Raw genomic sequence first — 8,529 nt, forward strand, 5'->3', positions numbered from 1 at the left:
CTGAGAAACCATGCTTCTCGGTAGCATTCACATCTATGATGTGCAGCCCACAGCTTTTGGAGAGCCTGGGGCTATGGCTGATGACCAGTCCAGCACTTAGGAAAATGGATGTATAGCAGAGGAGAATAAGGACATATGTAGTTGGCATCCGACATGTGTCTGTTACCTTGTCTAATCACAATAACTCTCTGAAATGTAGAGTTTTTGCATCACCTTGACTTCTAAATTTGGGACAAATTACTCTTTCATTCAACTCTAATGATGGCCCATACAAAGAACAGAATTCTAGGAAGCAGAATTCTTGGCAGTAGCCACGTTGACATAACGCAACCCAGCACACCATCTATTGATGGTATTTAATTAAAGGTTGTAAAATTGTGATTCTCCAATTTTATAATTCTACATTCTAATTCTGTATTTCCTTGTGCATTTACTACCTAGTCTCTTTTTTTTAATAAGAATATCTTTTTCATTTCCTAGACCTATTTGGTAACTCAGAAACATGTCAGGGAAGTCGAACAAATGTTAATTCCCATCAAATATAAATTTCCAGTGTAATGAGTTGTTGTCCTAGCAACTTTCAATGGCATCTGATGAATGAGGCTTTGTTCTCTCTCTCATTCTTGTTCCCTCCATCATCCCTTATTAGATAAGAAGACCTGCCATTTTGAGCTTTCTTATATTTCATTTTTAGATCCATTGCAATCTTTGTTACAATATTCATATTGTGCCATATTTGTCCAGTGCTTCCCCTGTGTCATTTAGCACTTAATCTGAAACTTGTGTTTTCTGCTAATTTTTTCTCAAATTTGTCTGCCTAGGTTACCACTCTGCATGTAGTTCTCTCCTGTAGAGCTGATTTTTGTTGGCTCATAGTACCATATCGTTCTTCCTTCCTTTTATCTTTGATACTGCCATTACACAGCTGCCAATATTGTGCAGAAGATGTTGCTGGTGGGTGTTTGGGCCAAATCCACCCATGTCTGAGATTTCTGGCAATTTCTTCTTCATCTACTTTTATTGAAAATATAACTCATGTTTTTTCCCAGTATTTTATTTGTTCTACCTGTTTTATGAAGGTATTTTATAAAAACCTATGTTATCATCATGCTCTTCCTACAGAGATTTCCCCAATCATCTTTGGAGAGTTTTAACTATTAGGAATGTAGTTATTAAATTTATCAGAAGTCTATGCCCTTGAACCTTTCACCTAAGGTGATCAGCCTTGATTCTTTATTTCAAAACCCTTAAGAGAATAAGTTTAATTCTGCTTACATAAGACACATCTTTAGAAACTCTACCAAAACAGTTACCATATCCCTACTGAGTCTTTTTTTGTTTGTTTTTTTCTAGTTTGGACATTCTCTCCTTTCCTTTAAACATTCTTACATATCCAACAAAAGGGTTGTGAACTAACCTGAATGCCCAAATTGGAGCTCTACAATAATAAGGCTGACATGGAAATTTTATTTTTCATTGAAATCTTTAATTCCTGTTGGAAGAAATGGAAATAGATGAGCTAATGGTTATGCCCAGAAACATCCAAATAAACCAACTTAGAAAAAAAAGAGGAGGGAACAGATGATTCAATCAAATTTAGGGCTGCAGAGAGTATACAAAGAAGCTGATCTTGATTTAGAAGTAAGATAATAATGAGTGTTTTACATTCATTCACTTGGCAGTTAATGAGAAAGGTATCCTCCTAAAACATGATAGGCTTTAATCTAAGTACCAGTTTAGTCAAGAAGGAAGACGCTTGATCTAAATCTGGTAGAGTTCATCCAGTGTTCTTGGGAGCTTATTCTATGTTTCTCAAAAGAGAAAAATGAAAATAGAAAGAGGAAGATAATATTTTGAAAGCCCAAAAAGATATAATCAGTGGTAGGAAATTTCTTTTCAGGGATTCTCAATCAGCACTGTTGGGAGCTAGCCAATGTAGATAAAGAAATTCATCAGAAATGGTAAAAATAGAAAAGCACAGTCACCGTCAGCATGATACTATTAGAAAAAGGATCATTGAGTGGTTACCACAGAGATGGCAGAATATCAGTTCTGTGATTCAGCAAACTGCCAAGGCTGCTAAAGAAATCTATGATTCTTGGATCTCAGTCCCTTTAAAAATCTGTAGACTGGAAACAATATTGTAAATGTAGTACTGGCACCCATAACTATTTATATTTTCAGGCAAGCATTTTGAATTACTCCCCATTGTTCTCCCATTTTTCTCAATCCTTTTAAGAGGAATGAACATACTGAATTTAATACTGCAGGTGCAATCTGATGACTAAAGGGCTAAGAGTGACTTAATGTAGCCAGTGGCCTCACTAATGAGCTGGTGAGGTTTTGGGGTGAATTTTGTTTTGTTTTTCTCCTTCAACTCACTTTACTCTCCCTATATCATAACATCATCTATTCTTCCAGTTATGAAACATAAAGGAGAGTTGTTCTACATGAGTTTTCAGATCTTGTCTATAGAATTCTATGACTTTGATTTTAAATATTGCATGAGAATCATTTTAGTAACTGATAATATAAAGTATAGATAAAAAGTGGCCATTACTACTCCTTAGATTTCTAGTGATAATCTTTGGTATCATATTGATTCCATCAAGCTTTACTAGGTCAAAATCTTATTATATGAAGTATGATGATGCTATCGCTATTGGTTTAAAACTGAGTAATGAAAACTCACTGATTAAAAAACATTCAATGGAATTTTATTAACTGGTGTCTTTTACTTTAAAATAATCATAATTTACACCTCTAAAATTTAGACACATTGACAAAATGTGTATGTGTGTATGTATTTATATGAGAAGGTAATTTATGAATTTACACAAATGGTATTAAAAGTACATAAAAGCCAAGTATCTTATATATTTGACAACTCATTTATACTGAAAACAATTGAGACTCTAGTATTACTGGCCATCTTTGATGACAATGGCCATCATCAATATTACCACTTTTAATCAGGATATTCTAAACTACGATCAACAAAAAGTTTTTGTCTTGGTAAATATCAGTAGTCTTCTGTATCCCACCCCTTACAATAAGATAAATATGGTTAAAAAAATCAAACCCAAATAGTACACAAGGTTTGGAAAAATTCAAGGATTTAAAAATCATGGGATTAAATTTAAAAATCAGCAATAATTATGGAAAACTACATTAAATGCCAATAGTTCCATGGCCGATGAATACTTGAGAAGCAAAACTGTCTTTTGTAATGTGCACCTTTGCACCTTGCTCTCATTTCTCAAATATTAAATAGGAATTGATTACTGTGAAGACAAATCTCAAACCCTATTAAACGAGTACTTAAAAATTGACAAGTGTAAAGTGGAGACCAATCCTTGCTGCAGGGAACAGTAGTGATTCATATTCACCGGAAATAGGTTTAATGTATACTAACACTATTTTCACCAAAATAATTTCATATCTCTCCATTAGCATCTTTACATTCTATAATGTAAAACCTCATTTTCTCCAAATTTATTTGCTTAGGAGACCAGAAGTCAATTAAGTTTTTTGTTTCCTTCTAGCCAAAACAATCATATGAATATTTAGATATTATTAGATATAAATTGTATTAAGTATGGGGGTCTTAATGACCTTAGACTAAGCATTTAGTGCATCTCATTTTTATATACAATTGATAAAGGCTTTAATCTCTTATGAAAATTCTTTGGGTACAGATGTTTTTAAAATTCATAATTTTTAAAGTTTTTATAAAAGAAATATGAGGGTACATACCAACTAGTAGGCAACACCCTGATTGTTGCTGGAGCACCACTCGGTAACTAAATGGGTTATGATTTCTGCAGCAAGGAGCCAGAGTACTCACGTGAAGCAAAATAAAGGAAAACGAAACAAAGTCTCATTTTGGATCAGGTCAGGTTTGCGGCAAAATCAATTTTTGCTAATTTAAGGGGGTAAAAAAACTTTGTTATAGGGTATTCCAACTGTTTAGATCTATTTAAAAAGTTAGCACATAACTTTCAAGTCATTAATAGTTATTTTATTTTCTAAAAATAGTATGGGAGAAGGTTTGTTTGTGTTTGTTTTTTCTCATCCAGTTAAATGAATATTCTCCATGGCACCTTGATGACACGTTATCTCACCTGCTAATTTATATCCAGCAAAGGATCATTCAGCAGCCATTCCTAAACAGACCTCCCGGTCACGTGAAAGCAGAAAGGGAAGTTCTCGTTAAAGACACAGGGAACGGACGTAATCACAGTCAGCTCTCATGGCACCTCTTGTGTCCCCTGGAGCTCATCAACCCCTCTTTGCTGCCCATGTCACCTAGATCCTTGCCACCCTGCGTGTTTTCTGAACACCAGCTGCCCTTGCAGCAACTGGGATCTTGTTAGCAATGCCGGATCCCAGTTCCCATTCCAGATCCACGAAACCAGCATCTCCAGTTTTAAAAGATTCCAGGGATTTTAAGAACATTTGGACTGATTACTAACGATCCACCAAATCACGGAGGAAGAAAGTCTCAGTTGCTTCTAAATGGCCTCTCCTCGTTCTGGTCATTCATGTCATTAATGTTGGTCCTTTAGGGAAACTTTCACCCAGTTGATAACATGTTCCCTGGATTAGAATAAAGCCTTAAATCCTTAGCATCCATTTCAGCTTCTTGGTGGGTTTCCTGGGAGAGAGACCTGTGTCTGCAAAGTGCACACAGAGGCAGAGTGTACACGGTCCATGACTTGGTTTGGAGGATTATTATGGGGAATAGAACTACTGTGGCCTTTTCTAAGAAAGTGCTAAGGAGGGCAGCAAACCCGTGGATCTTGTCCTTAGGCGGATAAAACTGGCTACAAGAAAACTACCTGTACATAAAGCTACAATCTCAGAGACCTCTAGATCTAAGAGTCATGATAACACAAAGTATTATAAGATGTCGGAAGCACTGTAATTTCCTCTTATTTGTTATTTTTGTTGTTATTTCATGGATTTATTCCCCACCTTCCCTTTCCTTCACTGGAGGAAACTCTGAGCTTGTCTTCAAGAGTCGTCAAGAAAGGAGGAGTAATGGGTCCATACGCTGCTTCAGAGCTAGTTTTTGAAGAAACAGAATCACAAAAACCATAGACGGAGAGGTAAACAATTAGCATTCCTGCTGCCTACAGCAAAAGAGAAAACTGGTCTGAGAAATAGCCCTAAATCTTTCTGAAACAAGACCTGATGTATGATTCCCTGAGGCATAAGTTTGTCTCTAAGGAATTTCTAAATATTATTATTTTTTTTAGCAGATAGTTGGTTAGATTGTCTGAAAGACTAAATATATATTATGTTCCATTTTTTTCAATGCCAAGTGGACTGAGTAAGCAGGGAAATGATGTAGGCATGTTGGGGCTGAGAAAGCAGTGTAACTTAGCTACTCTATGATCAGTTGAAGAGAAAATGAATGAAAGAGATTCAGAGTCACGCTATGATTAATTTTATCTCTTACAGTCAGGGTTGATTGCAAAACTTTTTGGCAATTTGGGGGATTCAATTCACCAGAACCCTGAACTACAGACAATGTGTCACAAGGTTACCTAATTGTTTTTGGATTTAAAAGCTGACTTAAAACAAGTAATGGTTGCTTTTAATAACAACATGCATTTTCACTGATAAATAAGGCAGTTTATATTAAAGAAGGGAAGTGACATTTCTCTGCATTTTCCTAGGAGTCATAGGAATGCCCACGTTTGTTTCTGCACTGAATGCCCTTCTTCCAAGGCGAGAGGAAAAATAAAACATTTTTAAGTGTTCTTTCACAGCTGAAAAGAGATATAACCCAGAGCTGCTATTTTAAATTAGTTATCTTATTAAGGGTTGCTAATATAATTATACCTTTAATGAATTCAATTTAACTTAATAATCTAGTTTGTTAATAAATACAGAAATACTGGCAAGCTTTGTTATCATAGAATGTTTTTAATCGCCCTGTATAGAGTTGATAGTTTTTTCAATCTTAGCATGTTCAAGTCTGTATAAATGTAAATTCATCTTCCATGGGTCCCTGTCAACGCTAAGCACTATGCACAATTTCACTGGAAAATAACAATGGGGAAGTCTGAAGCAGCTGAAAATTGAAATATACGGGAAGGCTTGGTTCACCATTCCTGTTTCCCAAGGACTGAATCCAATTCACTTTTTACTGAGTTCCTACTCTCTTGAACATTGAGCTATATAAGTATTTGGGTGACAGATGGTGGATCTCCAAGAAGTTTTCAGCTGAAAACATGTGTGAGGTAGGGACAGTAAGAAGAGGCCAGCCAAACAGGTAATTATAATCAAGCATAGATAAATATGACTACCAGAACACTGACTAATAACAACACTTGTATTCAGCAGACATCCGATACTACTATGAATAATTACAGCCAAGGTTTGTAAGTTTACCTAAATAGATATTACGCTAGTTATTTAACACTTAAGAACTTTTATTCTATTTCCACAAAACAAAAGTTTTACTTGAACTAGCTTAAACAAAAAAGAAGAAATGTATTGAATCATAACTAGTAACACTATGTCTTGAGACAATCTGGGATAAAATTCCACAAGAAAATTTCACAAGACTATCTTTTTCTCTCTCAGTTGTTATTTTGTTTATTACTTTCTTCCTCTGTGACTGAAGACTGCTTTTTCTCCAATGGACTGAGGAAAAAGATTGCCAGGTCCTTGAGGTTCAGATCTTCTCAACTTTGCCACCCGGTAAAAAAGGATTCTCCAACACCTCAATGCCACAAAAGTGGAAACATTCTTAGGAAGAGTCACCGTGGGTTTTGTCCTACATTAATTGCTCCGTGAAAAAAAAAAGTTACTGGTATAGTTACGGGTGACCAATAAAACCACCTCAATTTGCTTACACTTTGACTTCTGATTTTCACAAGAATCATTCAATCTATAAACAGAATTTTACTTACTAGAGAAAGAACTTGCCCTTATTCACATCATTAGTGAAATATAGGCATAAGATCTCAACATAGATTTGTCCACTGTTGTCAACAGCACCACTCTTAGTCCAGGGAAAGGATGGCCTGACTCATCCCATGCATCAGGAGATCCCTGTAACTCATTGTGTACCAACACTTTGGAAGCCAATATTCACAATGGCTTCCTAAAAAATGTCTAAGCCCTCCTTTAAAGCCTGAGGTTAGCTAGGGCTGATAGTGCCATCCTGGTGGGGTGGATGCCTGTTACTGGCTCTTATGCCTCCACTTCCTGGTTTCTATCCTACCTCCAGTTTACAGCCTGAGGTCAGTGAGGGTGGTGACAGGCATCCTTTCCCTGTTGGCTATCCCCTACCCTACTTCTGTGACTGACACCCATGATAGCAACTACAGTCCCTCTGGAGGCCCAATGTCATATGTCAATCATTCCTTTGGCCATGCCTATGTCTTCCGAGTGTTTTCTAGACCAGGGGTTGGCAAAGTGCAGCTCGTGAGCCACGTGCAGCTCTTTGGGTACATACATGTAGCTCTGAAGTAAAATTGAAAATGAAAATAAAACTATCATAGTTTCATTTATAAGATTTTTAAAGGCTATTATTCACATAATGGTGATTTCATTTGTTTTATGGCTCTTGAATAATTTTTAAATTGTCCTGTGAGGGACAGGATTGGCTCTTTCGTCTCAAAAGTTTGCCGACCCCTGGGCTAGACTCTTGCTCCACAACGCCAAGGGCCTTTTCTGATGCTGTCTCCTGCCTCAAATCAGTGCTTGTGCTTTCCTAGGTCATTCTTGAGCTGTGCCAGGTGAAGGACGGGAATTCCTAATGTAAAAGGGACCGTTCTTCTTGCTTCTTCATCCATAGGCTCTACCCTATCCCACCTGCTGATGGTAGTATGTGGAAGGCAAGGAGATTATCACATTGAAAGAGATATTCTAGGGATGCTGTGAATACAGCCTAAGATCTTCAGAAGACTTGTTGGGAAGATGTGCTGGTCTATGTTTGCAAAGGGTCAAGTTCACATCACAAGAAAACAAATTATCTTTCATACGCCCCTGCATAAGTCTGAGTAAGACTTGCCTTTGTGGTCATCATCTACAAAGCACACAAACCTTTCAGAAAGTCATTAGAAGCCAATATTCACAGAGATCATGAAGGATGATGCAATGTCACGAGTAGTAATGGAATCAGCATAAAACAGATTGGATCAGGATATTGCCGAGGCAAGATTATTTATATTGTTTATATATTAACAGGCTCCAAGGAGCCATGGTGTGGTGATAATGACAGCATTGCTTTGTGTGGTGGTGGGAGATATACAATTAGCCAAGCAGAGCACATTTGATGATGAAAAACATTAAGAACTGGTTCTTGAACTGGCATGGGAAGGTAAGGTGCCCGGAGGCTAGGAATCTACATAAGCCCTGGTGGGACAATAAACAAATACATAGCTACCTCTTCTCTGCCCATGATTCTAAATACATGGCAACAATCACTATACCTCATGTGAGTCCATTAGTATTATATTTTTAAAGCAAATTGTTTATATAAACAGGGACCCTTCAAAAAATATTTGC

The sequence above is a fragment of the Hipposideros armiger genome, unplaced genomic scaffold, assembly GCF_001890085.2.
Source record: "Hipposideros armiger isolate ML-2016 unplaced genomic scaffold, ASM189008v1 scaffold_1257, whole genome shotgun sequence".
Classification (NCBI taxonomy): domain Eukaryota; kingdom Metazoa; phylum Chordata; class Mammalia; order Chiroptera; family Hipposideridae; genus Hipposideros; species Hipposideros armiger.